This window comes from Protobothrops mucrosquamatus, unplaced genomic scaffold (assembly GCF_001527695.2).
Source record: "Protobothrops mucrosquamatus isolate PMUCROS unplaced genomic scaffold, P.Mucros_1.0 scaffold_128, whole genome shotgun sequence".
NCBI lineage: Eukaryota > Metazoa > Chordata > Lepidosauria > Squamata > Viperidae > Protobothrops > Protobothrops mucrosquamatus.
In genome coordinates this window covers 874,449-888,348 of record NW_015386204.1, presented here as the reverse complement: position 1 = coordinate 888,348, position 13,900 = coordinate 874,449, and positions in this window count along the sequence as shown.

The window sequence follows — 13,900 nt, the reverse complement described above, 5'->3', positions numbered from 1 at the left end:
TCTTCCCCTTATCTTTGTCAAACTATCCCCGTTATTTTAGGGATAGTGACTGGGGTAAGGGACCCCTAAATGGTTTTAAAAGTTTTGAGTTTTTGGCTTAATGTCAGGTTCCGAAAGAAATAACTTTTCAGAGAACTTTTAGGCATAATTACCTTAAAGTATCCTTTAATGAGTTACATAATCCGGCACGAACGAAGTAGCCAAAAACTGAAACAGCCCCCCCCATCCTAGCTCTCGCGACAAGCACAACTCCCTCCCTCCTTTCACAGTCATCAATCATATGCTCCAATTAAACAGAGGTGTGAATCTTCTTCTGTTATTACAAACTGCTGCTGCTTTGACCTTGGCTGTGCTATGCTAAGATAATGTAGTTATTCACAGGCATTACTCCCCCCCTCATCTGGCCCGCAATGCCTGCTTTTGCTCTTGAGGCAATATGTAGACTAAATAGATATGTTTGCTTCTTCACTTATGTCAAGCAATAACATCCAATATTAGCAGACTTGACATCCAGCTCAGCCCAGATTTAGTCATATGATTAGTTGCTGCTCAGATCAATCATATTATTTTATACTGCCATTTTCACATATGTGATTCAGTGGAAGCCAGATGACCATCATTGGAGTCCTTCAATGAATAAATGAATTTCCCTAATGTCTAAATTAGCTAATAAACTTAAGATCAAAAAGTTAGTATGTATTGTCAAGAGTCCAGAATATAACCAATATTTCCAACAGTACATTAGCACCCCTCAATCAAAATTTGGATACTTGTCAGCCCACCCACATTTACGACCACAGGGTGCACTTCAACTCCTCCCATCCACCTATGTCCCCTTTCTCTGCCCTTTTGCTTGCCCTGTCCTCTGCCACCCTAATGCTCCACTACTCTATACCCCTGGCACTCCACCACCAATCTCTCTGCACTCTGCCCTGCATTCCACCACCCGTGCTGATCCCATTTGACTGGGGTCTGCTGCTGCTGCTGAGGTGTGCCAACCCTAATCTTCCACAAGACAGCTGCTGACTTTGCAAGGCCTTCCCGAGGGCCACACAGAGCTTTTCTGGAAGTCTTACAAGGTATTTCTGAGACCATGCACAACCAGCAGCTGCCTCATGAACAGCCAAGCTACACATGCCTAGTCATCACCAGGAGGACGATGATAGCAAATGCCAGCTATGAGAGGCAAGTGCGGAAGACTGGAGTGTAGATGCCAGAAGAAGTGCAGGGCAATAATGGTGGCAGAATGCAAGGTGGCCAAAAGGGCAGAAATGGGAGAGAAGATAGGTGTATCAAGATAGCTGAAGCAAGGCAAGCACAGCAGGGCAGGGCAGAAGTCTAGCTTAATAACCCCAATCAGGATTACCAGACTGCTACCACTAAGTAGTGTGGTTACCTGATGTTTCACTTGAGCATCACTTTGCTTACCAATGGAAATTTGGGTCCCAGTTAGAGTTGTTAAGTAAGGACTACCTATAATCTATTTACATTTAATTATGTATTCCAAAATTAAACTGGTACAAGACACCTGTGCTTTCTTCTATTTAAAACCCTGTAGCTCTCATGGTTCCGATAGATGAGACCAGTTAAAAGCACTTCAAGGCAAGGAATTCTTCCTCAAAGAACATTTTTATTTGGTTACAAAATAACGGCACATACATAGGTGAACCCAAGACTAAATTCCCCTCCCCCTGGTTACAAAGTTGCAAAGTTGCAGTTCCCACCCCAATTAGATGTCATAAATCACATTCTCCAATTGTTACTAAAGGCGGGCACTCCTCCCAGATCTCTAGCCTGCCAAAATGTAATCAGCAATGACCTCGGTTCCCATACTTAAGAATTGTTATGGCTAACTGAAAACTACACTTCCCCCTCCTCCCCTTCTTAATATGTGGCAGCCGAAAACGAAGAAAAAATGGCTTCAATTCATTGTAGTGTTGACAATAGCATGTGTTGTTGTCTTTCAATAACTGCTTCTGAGTACATGTGAATTTATGCTTCACTCTTCAGTAACAGCACCTAGTCATCTTATCTTCTATTAAACAACATACCACCCTAAACAACATACCACACTAAACAACCAGTGATGGTTGAGTCATCATCTCAGAGATATTTCCTTACCTAAACAGAGAAACAGAATGGCCATGGGCAAACAAAATGTAGTGCAAGTAGGACTGACTCCTGATTTCCTGCCAGCTTTCCCAGTGAGTTTCTTTGTAGTAAGCTAACAAAGAGCATCAGAAATCCTTCCTTTTCTTCCTCCCTCCTCCTCCCTTTCTTTCCTTCCCTTCCTTTCTTTTCCCTTTTCTTCCCTGTTTTCCCTCCCTCCATCTCTTTGCTTCCCTTCCTTCATCCATTCTTCCCTCTCCCTTTCTTACCTCCCTCCCTCACTGTTCCTTCCTTCTGTCCTTTGACCCTTTTTCTTTCTCCCTCCCTCCCTCCCTCCTTCCCTCCCTCCCTTTCTTCCTTGTTTCTCTTTTCCTACTTCCTTTCTTCCGTCTTTTCATTTTCTTCTTTCCTCTTCCTTCCTTCCTCCATCCCTTTCATATTCCTCTCTTCCCCTACATTTCTTCCTCGCTCCCTAGAATTCCTGCAGGCTTCCCACTTACTTTGTCTCTAGGAAACTTGCAGAAAGAAAGTCAGTAGGGAAGCCAACAGGAAGTTGCAACTCCAGAGCCAGAAGCCCAGGTAATTGGCTGCTGCCAGGGAGGAAAGGGAATGAGAGGGGATGCACAAGAAGTGCTGCATGGATTAGGGAGGGTGCAGGAGGATGTAATGCAGGTCTGGAAGGGTGCACAAGAGGTGCCACCCAAATCAGAGAAATGCACAAGTTGCCACACAGGTCAAGAAGAATGCATGAGCTGCAGAAATGATGTCACACAGGCTGACATGGGCGCATGGGGATACACAAGTGGCTGGCAAGGCATGAGCACAGAGGAGCTGGAGAGGTTGTGCAGGTGAAAGAGGCTTACCCGAGCAACTTGTGACCTTTCCTACTGACTTCCCCATTCCCTACTGACTTCCCCACTGACTTGTGGGAAACTGTCAGAGAAAACTGGAAATGCAGAACACATTACTGCAGCTGACTGCAGCAGCACAGTGGCACTGAAAGCAGCCATAATAAATTTACTCCCATGGGAATCATGAATCCTGACATTCTGTGTATTTGTCCATTTGAGGTACTTGGGTCAATAATTATTGTCCTATGATGCACCATTTGAATAGATGCAAATTCACCACATTATCAGCACAACCCTATATACCTCCACACAGAAGTAAGTCTCTCTGAGTCACTCTTAGAAGAAAAAAAACAGTGAGGCAGAAAACAAAGAACCATTTCAAAACCATCAGTTGCAGGAAAATGATAATGTCTATATTTACTTCGCTCTTCTTCTTTTTGTTAGCAACAATACATTTATTTTCAACTCCCACACCCTTGAAATTCATTAGAGGCATGCCACGTTGTTGGACATGATCATCATTCACAGCTATTGTACAAAAAAAACTATTATAATGAGTGTTACTTTTTTCAAGATCACTGGACAATAGACAAAATTTCCATCACAATAAAAGAATAAATACACTGAACTATTCTGCTGCAAGCTTAACATTGTTTTTAAGTGAAACAATCCAAATGAGCTTAGTTTTGATGACAAATTATTCAATTTTCATACAGTTAAATTTTCTTTTTTAAAAAAGCATGGTACATGTTTCACAATTCATATCCAAAAAAATGATCCTACTGAAACTCTATTATTTTAAAGCATAGTATATATCACACAATCTCTATCCAATAAAAATGATGCTATTGAAATTCTGATATTATTTTATGCCTGACTTTAATATATCTGTCCTTCTATCACATGTCTATTCCCCACATACATTCAATTAAAAAAATCTACTTCAAGTCAGGACCTGATTGGATAAAACAATAAAATTATCCAAATATTTTTATACAACGTTATAGAATCATAGGGTTGGAAAGAGATCTTGGAGGTCTTTTGGTCCAATGCCTACCTAGGGCTGGAATCCTTACACCATCCAAAATGACTCTGACTTTTCTTTGAAATCCTCCAGTTACAGAGCATCAACAATTCCATGAGACTGGCTGTTCCATGCTTAATAGTTCTTGCTGTCATGAAATTATTCCCTATTTAGAGTTTGGATCTCTTTCTGCATAGCTGCCGTCCACTGGTTCTACCCTTGGGCACTACAGAGAATGAATCTACATCCTCTTCTCTGTGACAGCCATTCAAGTATGGAAGATTGCTATTATGTCTCTCCTTAGCCTTCTCTTCTTTAGCTAAACATAACTAGTTCCTTTAATGATTCTTCACAGGTTTCAGCCTCCAAGCTTTTAGAAAATCACAAAGATAACCATGGAAAAACAAAGTAGTGGCAGTGGTTAGCAAAACATGAATTAAGTCAATGAAAGAAAGAAGTCATTAGGGGAAAAAACCCAAAGTGACCCCACTTTGACTTTTCTTTCATATGAGAGGGGAAAGAGAAATGCTGTAAAGTTTTTAAGATTCTGTGGTCCAGCGGTTGGCAAACCTCAATCCTAAGCTAAGAATGGATGGGTAGGCAAGCATGCAACAAATTACTAGACCCAAGCCTTAGCCAAGCTATCAGGGCAAGGAGCAGTGGTGGGGCACTTTGGCTGATGGCTACAGTCTACACCTGACATCTTTGGCCTGCAAATCTGCCAACTACACCCAGAGAGGCAGAGAAGTTAACAGAAAATCTGACCCTTTACAGAAAAAGTGTATGGACTCTTGCTGTAGCTTATATCAATAAAGCAGAATTCTACTCAAGTATGTCTAGTGCAATCTGTTTCCTGAATTGGCTTATGTCAAAGGATTGACAAAGCCGCTTACCATATTTGTTGCACTTCTCTGCATTCTCTCTTTTCCCCAGCATCATTCTTGTACTGCATCCAGGTAGTAACAGACAAATGAAGCATGGAACACTTCCTGCAATCTCAGTATGATACCTCTATTGATGTAGCCCAATATTGCACTGCTTCTTTTGGTTTCTGCAACACACTGCTGGCTCATGCTTAATCTGTTGTCTACCAAGACACCCAGATCCTTCTCACAAGTATTACTGCTGAAACAACTACCATTTGCTCTTCTGAGATGTTATCAATACCTCCAGCTCTGTGGTGTCTGCAAATGTGCTGTTTATCCCTCTTATCATCCAATCTAGAAATATAGAAAACTGACAGCAGAAAAAGATCTAGTGATCAATCGAGTCTCCCCTTTGAGATGTTTGTTTTCTTTTTATTTATTTAGTATTTTAATTATTTTTTATTTTATTTTTTATTTTTGTCAGATGATGGTCATGTGTTTATCGCAAGTATGTTTAAACGCAGTTACTGATGATCAATCTAATCATTTATAAAAATGTTGAAGAACAATGAGTCCAGGACAAAACACTGAGATACCCAACTGCATACCTTCATGTAGCAATAAATTCACTAAGGACTATTGACTGGGTCAGTTGTTCAACTAACTGAAATCAATCTGATAGTGGGACCATCCAACATTGCTCCAGCATATAAAGGAATTAATTGAGACCAGCTTCATCAAATGCTTTACTGAAGTCTAGGTGTACAACATCTATAGTATTCCCTTGTCTACTAATGTATTCACTTTGTCTACTAATAAATTCACTTTGACAAAAACAAAAACAACAAAATTAATCTGGCAACCTATTCTTAAGGAACTCATGCTAGCTTCTAGTTTGTTTGTCCCTTGTTTCTCTCTAAGGGCTTGTTTAATTATCTTTTCTAGGATTTTTCCAGGTACCAACATCAAACTGACTGATTTGAAATTTCCTGTTCTTTTGCCTTTTAAACACTGAAAAGCTGACTTCTTCTGGCACTTCTCCCATATCCAGAAGTTCTCAAAAAGTATACTTAGTAATTTTGAGATCACATCCACTAGAATGTAATCCATTTGGCCCTGGCAACCTGAATTTATTCAAAACAGCTAGGGTTCTGTCACCATTTCCTTGCCTACTTTGATCGGCATTTCTTTTCTGCCCATTATGGCACAGTTTCTGACAGGTTGGACTTTTCCTTCAGCAAAATGACCGATGCAAAGTAGAAATTAAGCAATTCAATTTTCTCCCTGTTGTTCATCACATATTGCCATCTTTTCCAGCCAGCGTGCCAAGATCTTCCTGTTCCACATGTGAACAAATAAACATTTTAAATAAGCTTATTCTAAGTCTTAATCTTCCAGATCTTACCGTTAGGTAAGATAGATTAGGGCTATTTCTTAATATTCTTTTGTTGTATGCTTCCCATTTGTTTTAAAACAGACCTTTCGCTTTTCAATTTATTAGAGCAATCGTTATGCAACCATACCAATCTCATTAAATACCTTCCTTTTTCTCTTTGGTATTTATGTTTGGAATGTAATTGTCTCATTTTTCAGGATGCCCCCCTCCCCATTATTTTTCCCTTCAGGATTTAAAGGTACTGAATCCTTCCTACTATCCAATTACCTTATTGAAGTCAGCTCTTTTGAAATGTAGAATATTTATCAGACTACTTTCAGTTCAGTTTCTTTTGAAAAACAAACCCTATATGCTTCAGTACTGTATTCCAACCATGAATTCCAGTTCACCTGATTTTAGCAATATTGGATTTGCTACCTTGTACCACAACCTAATTTTTTTTCTGCTGGTTCCCCATACTCTGTGCATTAATGTAAAGGATCTGAGTCCTTTAGTATCGTCCTTCTTAGGCTTGCCTGTTGCATCTCCTGAGATATTTGTGAGCATTCCTTCCTTCTTACTACTTCCTTCCTGTTGTAAGGTTTACTGCCTTTGGTCTAATGCTTTGAGTATGGTTCTGGATATTGGTCTCCCGCCTCCTCCTGATTTAAAGCCTGGCTCTTTGTGAGATGCTGCCCATCCTGCATATAAAATAGTGGTTTACTATAGGATCCTTGTCTGCTCCTCTTTAATGCATCACATTCAAATGAAAGCAAAAAAATGGATTCATTCTTGTAGATGGCACAGTAACTTCTTATCTAGATTGACTGAAATTATTTTACACTAATAATCTGCAATTGCACATTAAACACCTAACTAACTCATATTCATATTTTACCATATGACACTAATGATACAGCAATTCTCCTATGTCAAAGAATGATGCCAAATGTAACAGCAAAGTGTTATTTTAAATCAAAAATCTCTTTCTGAGATTTAAATGATTTATACTGTAGAACAGAAATTATATATATACACTACAGCATCAGTGCAAAATGCCCCATTTACAATTCTGAGATGCACAAATCATGCAAAATATCTCTTGTAAAGTAGAACAGGCACTGCTTGTAAATTATCCTGAATAAAAAGTTGCTTGTTTCATATGAGACTGGAGCCTCACGTGTTCAGGACCAGGAAGAATATCCCAACTGAAATTACAATGACTGCCATGAAAACAGCTGTGGTAACATCCCTACAATAAGCAGTTTATCAATAAGCTTCTATGAGTTCCATATTATAATTATGTGTATATAAATTGTCCATCTGTCAAGATACTTTGGTCTAATTCTTACTGTGCTAAGCCATGGTTTCTTTATTCAAATATATTGAATAAATCACAATTATTTGCTTTTGCATAATATGCTAAGTCAAAATCAAACAAACTACATTATAGCTCAAGTATGAAACACGGTCCTGTTTTCCAACACTGCATATCTATGTAGTTTGGATGTTGGATTGGCTTCAAACATCACACTATAGTTTTGAATTTAACACATTGTCTTAACCCATCAAGTTGAAGTTTGTAAAGCACTAGACAACCCTCCGTCCCTCTCTCCCACCCCATTCTATTTCTGAATTTTCCTGTCACACTAAACAATATAACATTTTTTTTAGAAAAAGCTCAACTGATAGCATTCATACATGATGCTAAGCAATAACTCAGAATTTTCAAATCACAGTGCCAAGCATATATATACTAGGTCAAAAACAAGCAAAACAATCACAGAAATAGCACCAAGTAATGTTAAAGGAGTAATCCACAATATATTGCATTGTCTTACTAAGATTTCATTCTATGAAGAAAATTTCTGCCTTAGATATTTATATTCTAGTTAATTAAAATATATTCTAACATATATTCTGTTCATTTCAGAAAGAACTTACATGCAAATGAACATAAATTGGATTCAGGTACACTAAATGAAGTGAAAAATATTTCACTGCAGAATATATTCATAAATCTCTCACTTTTTCTATCAAATACTAATTAAATTCTAATAGAGAAGCTGTGAACATTACTGAATAACTAAGACAAAAGCATGAAAGACTGCTAAAATATTCAATTATTTTCGAATATAATTTGTATCAACTACATGTGTATCTCTGTCATCATAGAAATCAAGTCCAACTTAAGAGAATTTTGCATTAGAGCTGTGCAGTTTCCTCCAGATGCTGTGCAATCTGGGAAAAGTACAATTTTTAAATGGATTATAGACAGGTGCTATGTACAGACTCCTGCATACTCCAAAGCACTGTGCACTCTATCACTCCCAAACCTGTAGAATTCCATATAATTCAACCATTTTGTTTCTTGGATCCCAGTGTATAAGTGGTGTTCATTTAATAACCATTTGTTCAGTGACGATTCAAACTTGCAACTGCAGAACAAGTGGTAATTGTTTTTGGGCTGACCCAGCCCAAGAATGACCAGAACAATCCAGCCAAAGTTCAGTTCTTTTTTGCTCACACCAGTAGACAGAAACTTGCCAGACTAAACAAATACTACTCTCACCCTAAAGCAGTGATGGCAAACCTTTTAGAGACCGAGTGCCCAAACTGCAACCCATTTATTTATCGCCAGGTGCCGGGTGGGCCTGGCCGACTGGATGGGCGTGGCTGCTGTGCTCACGGCCAACTGGGAGGGTGTGGCCATGGTGGGTATGGCCACCTCGATGATGCTTGTGGGAATGCCTGTGGGGGCCAGGCAGGGTTGGGGGAGATCCAGGGGTCTCTGGCGGGTGGCCGGTGGGCCGAAGGCTCGTCCTGCGGGGTGAGGCGAGGCGAGGCAGGGCGGGTGTGCCAATTGCCATGGGGCAAGGCAAGGCGAGGCAGGGGCCAGAGCAGCTGCTGCCTGACACCATCGGCCCTCACACACAGAGGCCAGTGAGCGCATGGGGGCCGACGGTGTCCGTCAGCATCCACAGCCTGCTGGCTGTCCTGTATCATGGCAGCCCCATTGGCATGGGCGGAGACAGCCCCGGGATGGCCAGAAAGGAGCCCTCTCCTGGTGCAGGCCTTGTCTACACAGTGGCTCTGACGGGGGCAGCAGCTGCTGCTCCTCCTGCTGCTCCGAGCCCCTTGACTGGCCAAAACCACAGGGAAGGAGGCGGCGGTGATCCCTGCATCGCCAAGGCCAGCCGGCAGCAGATCTGGAAGCGAAGCTGTGCTGCCCATCCTCACACTGGTAGAGGCAGCAGTGGGGGAAGGTGAGCTGTGGCGCATACCCACCCCTCCCCGCGCATGCGGGACAATGTGAGGCAGCAGCGGCAAAGGGTGGGTGCATGCCAGATCCTGCCTTCCCCCGCTGCCGCCGTCCCCACCAGCACAAGGATGGTCGGCACAGCTTTGCTTCCCGATCTGCTGCCTGACACCATCGGCCCCCGCACACAGAGGCCAGTGAGCGCATGGGGGCTGACGGTGTCCCTCAGCAGCCACAGCCTGCTGGCTGTCCTGCATCATGGCAGCCTCATCAGCGTGGGCGGAGACAGCCCTGGGATGGCCGGAAGGAAGCCCTTGCCAGGCCTGGGTCCACCCACTTGATAGCTCTGACGGGGGTGGCTTCTGCTGCTGCTCCGACCGGTCAACCATGCAGGGAAGCAGGAGGTGGAGGGGCAGCTGGTGGTCTGGAGCCGCCTCGGCTGCTCGCTAGCAGCCTGACAAGGCAGCGGATCTCGCGCTCTAGCAGCATGAGGATGGGCATCACAGCTTCGCTTCCAGATCTGCTACCGGCCAGGCTTAGAGATGCAGGGATCATCACCACTGCTTCCTGCTTTCCTGTGTGGTTGGCCGGTCAAGGGGTTCGGAGCAGCAGGAGGAGCAGCAGCCACCGCCCCCATCAAAGCCACCGTGTAGACAAGCCCCACACCAGGTGAGGGCTCCTTTCTGGCCGTCCCGGGGCCATCTCCGCCCACACCGATGGGGCTGCACTGCAGAAGGGAGATGGAGGCTCTGATTCCCCGCTGCCGGCCACCCCCCCAGCCCCGGCTTGGTGCCCCTTCTATGCAATCCTCTGTGACCGCAGTGCGGGTGAGAGGCTCGGCTTTCCTCCACGGAGGTGTCCAGGTCCTCCCCCTAGCCAGATCACCTCACCTTCCCTCAGCCGGGACCTGATGACCCGCACCCTCCTGCCCCCACCCCAGCTGACCCCCCGAGCAGCCCAGCCCGACCAAGACGGAGGGAAGGCAAGGCAGAGAACCGGTTGTTAAATGATTTGAAACCTACCACTGGTCGCTTTCAAAGACCACTCACTCTCCCATCAAAACTGCTCCTTTTATAGATTCCCTCACCCTGCCTAACTCTCGCAGCTGTTCCCAGACTCTGCATGTGTGGAGAGGGGGAGCCCGACCCTGCGTCCCTGTCTGTGGCAATGGCGCGCGTGCCCACAGGGACAGCTCTGCGTGCTGCCTGTGGCACGTGTGCCATAGGTTCGCCACCACGGCCCTAAAGAATATATCCTGGGAGATTCTAGGGAGTGGCAACCCTAATTGTCTTCCTCCGTCTCTGATCCAGCTCTAGGCATGATAAAAGATTGTGTTGCCTTTTATCACACTCTTCTCCTTCAAATGTGCTTCCTTCCTAGGAAACTGCCACTTCACCATAGTCCATCACATCACTTCCCCCACCATCCTTCACATCAGATTTTTAACTATAACAGTGTTCCTTGATTACATAATGGTGATTTGCAACATTCCCTGCCAATTTGTCAATGTTGTCTATTAGCTTTAGTCAAGCAAAATCAAAGGGAAGCTGGCAGGGAGTCAGAAGTTGTGATCATGTGAGGTCATTGTTTAATTATCCTACAGTCCTCACTTAACAACAGTAACCAGCGATTTCCAGAACTGCTGTTGCTAAGTAGTGCAGTCATATGATGTCACACTTTAAGACTACCTTGCTTAACGATGGAAATTCCAATGCCAATTACCATCCTTAAGCAAGCACCCACCTGTAGTGACTTCTGTGGATACTAGCCAAGCTTCCCATCCTATCTGATTATTATTTTGGAGAAATTATTTTAATTTAAAAAATTGGAAATAGATATCCTGCTAACTAAACATATACATAGGTCTGCTGGATTAAGCTAAAGCACATCTTAGTCTCTCTTTTCGTTTCTTGCAGTGACCAATCCAATGCCACTAGGATATTCACAAGTAAATGAAGACATCAATATTTAACCTGTAACTTGGGGCATGCTGCCCCAAATCCAGACACCTTAAGGCCAATAGTGCTAATGTGTCATGACGTTATCTAATCTCCCTAGTTAGTGATTATCACCTTGTAATGAATTCCACAGCTTAATTATGTTCTGTATAAAGAAGTGCTTTTTTTTGTATTTATTTTAAATTTCCTTCCACCTTCAGGCAAACCCTTGTCCTAGTGTTTTAAGTGATGATAGAAAATTTCACCCAATTTTTTTCTCCACAACACAAATGATTTTATGCACCTCAGTCATATATCCCCTCAATCACCTATTTTTCCAAGCAAGAATCTCAAATGTCCTTTTCTTATGAAAGAAAAGGGGTTGCGCCCCACGATAATTTTTACTCCCTTGTTCTGTGCTTTTTCCAGGTCTATTTGTATTTTTCAAATGTAGGAACCAGAACTATTTTTATATTACAAAGATGACATTTTTATATCAACCATTTTCCTAATAACCCTTAGAATTAAATTTACCTTTTTCACAACTGCCACTCCCCCCAGGTTACATCTTTACTATCCACTATTCCCCAAGATCTTTTTACTGGTTTGTTAGCCCAAGCCCTATCAGTGTTTGCTTGTGTCTAATGCCCCGATATGCATAATGTTGCATTTATTTAAGTTAAACCATGTTTGTCATTTGATCATTCTTCCAGCTTAAAAAGATCTTTCTACAACTCCTCATAACCATTTGATTTTTTGCAATACTGAGTAGTTTAGTATCATCCATAAACTTGACAAGTTGACAGCTTATATCTAAGTCAAAATAGCAATTACAGTACAATTTCAACTACATTTTTTTAAAAAAACTGAAAGATAGCTAGAGTCAACATCTTGTTTGGAAATGTACTTATATTCCCAGGAAAAATGACAAAGGTAAACTGGTAATTAGATATTTTATAATTAACTACAGTCATCAGGGTAATCAATGTGTGTGATTAGCCACAATGTGCTCTCTGATGGGTCTATTGGCTCACAAAAATGTGGGATTCTTAATTTTGCCCGATGAAGAATTCTCAGATACTCTATAGCTGGTAGAATATTTTCTAAAAATTTTGCCTCAAAATGAATTCTGGATAGATATGATACAAGCAATAAATACCACAAAAATCAAACCTGGTAGTATATATAGAAGTAAGTAAAGTTTTCTGTCAATAATCAGAAAACAATGTCAGTGTATAATTAATTCTTTATTTAATCAAGTGAAAGCAGTAACAGACATCTGAACCTCAGAAATACTTAATTTAAATTGGATAATCAAGGTTCACATCTAGCAATTACCAGCAGTTAGAACATATGAAATGAAGCCTATGTTATTAATATCCTTTAATCATTTGCAACCAAGAAGATAAGGGGGGGGGGAGAATCTACTAAGATAAATCAGAAACCGGAGTTCTTTAATGACATTATTTAAAGAACCAGCCCCTGTTCACAGATCATCCGGATATCTTATTGCCTTATAACAGTACTACATTACAAACAGATGCATGTCTCCATCACTTCTGAACTACAGGTACTCCTGGACTTATGATCACAATTAGCACTTGAATTACCATCTCTAAATGATGGAATTGTAAAGCAAGACATCACATGACTGCATTGCTTAGCAATAGCAATTCTCACACTCCCCATTGGCGTTAACTAAATTCCACCAGTCATTAGCTGAGACCCACCTCAAACCAAGCCATTTGGGGCTCTGTGTCTCTCAGCCACGAGCCTTGGTAAGGTAAGGGACTGCCTTCTCTTCAATTCTTCCCCATCTATTCCCCCAGCTCTGCCCTTTTGTCTGCCCTGCATCCTGCCTTGTGGGACAGCAAGAAGCTCCAGAGTACAAAACTCTGGGAGTTCTTGCCACACTGTGGCCTAGGGGCTTCCTGGCACACTGCTGCTCTGGTCCAGCCCAGCAGTGTGAAGTAAAGGGGCTTCTTGGTACACCACAGCTCTGGGGCTGCAAGAAGCCCCTGAGCACAATTTAGAACGAAGCCCTTTGCAGCATGAAATCCAGTCCCAAGAGTGCAGCACAAAGGCACAGCCATCTTAGAAAGCCATGGCCATCCCAGCCCTGTCGCTCTCTACACCCTGCACTCCATTGCTCCATCTGACTTTCTCCATCTTTTTGCTTTCACTGCTGACCGCAGTGTGCCCAGCCTGGCCATATGAAGCTCACCTTCATGAGTGTGGCCAGCAGCTGGCAGACTTGGCGGCAGCAGGAGCAACAAGATGGCAAGGATGGGAGCGGGGCCAAAAGAGCATAGATAGGGGAGATAAATGGTGGTGAGGAGCTGAAGCACCCCTCAAGTGAATTTTGATCACATGATTGCTGCAATGGCCATAATTCTTCAATGCTACCATAATTTTAAATGGTCATTGAATGAAGAATTCTAAGTCGAGCACTACCTATATTTGTGATTCATTACTTCTT